The sequence below is a fragment of the Cololabis saira genome, chromosome 20, assembly GCF_033807715.1.
Source record: "Cololabis saira isolate AMF1-May2022 chromosome 20, fColSai1.1, whole genome shotgun sequence".
NCBI lineage: Eukaryota > Metazoa > Chordata > Actinopteri > Beloniformes > Belonidae > Cololabis > Cololabis saira.
In genome coordinates this window covers 35,778,398-35,779,212 of record NC_084606.1, presented here as the reverse complement: position 1 = coordinate 35,779,212, position 815 = coordinate 35,778,398, and positions in this window count along the sequence as shown.

Genomic DNA, 815 nt, shown 5'->3' with positions numbered 1-815 from the left:
CCAGCGCCTATACTTTTTGCGCAGGCTCAGGGTTCATGAGGTGGATAAAGATGTTATGTTGTTGTTCTACAGAGCAGCCATAGAAACTATCATCCGCTATGGCATTACAACTTGGTTTGGCAACCTGACCATTAAATATAAAGTACAACTCCAAAATCTGATCAAAAGGGCAGGGAAAATAATTGGTATGCTGCCTCCATCATCCCTGCAAGAGATATTTGAACAAACCCTTATGAAGGAAGGTCAAAAAATCATCTCAGACCCAAATCACATCCTGCACAGGGAATATGAGTTGATGCCTTCAGGCAGAAGGTATAGGTTGCCAAGCTGTAAACTCAACAGATTTAAATTCTCTTTTATTCCATTATCAATCAAGATACTCAATAACAGGAAATGAGGTGTGTGTGTGTGTGTGTGTGTGTGTGTGTGTGTGTGTGTGTGTGTGTGTGTGGGAAGGGCGGAATGTGCAATAACGTGTGCTGCTGTATGAATAGAGGGATGTGCAATAATGAGTATGCTGCTATATGTGTAGAGGGATGTGCAATAATGATTATGCTGCTGTATGTGTAGAGGGATGTGCAATAATGATTATGCTGCTATATGTGTAGAGGGAAGTGCAATAATGCTGCTGTAGCAAGGTATTTTCTTGTGTAGAGGTGTTTTTTCAGGACATTGCGAGGGGGCATGCAAAGAGCGGGGTGATATGACGATGTGTTTTTGCTTATTGTGATTTTATATGTTTTTTGTTATATATGTGGTGCCTGGAGTCTCTAGTTTGTCCAAGACAAATTTCTCTCAAGAGAGACAATAAAGAT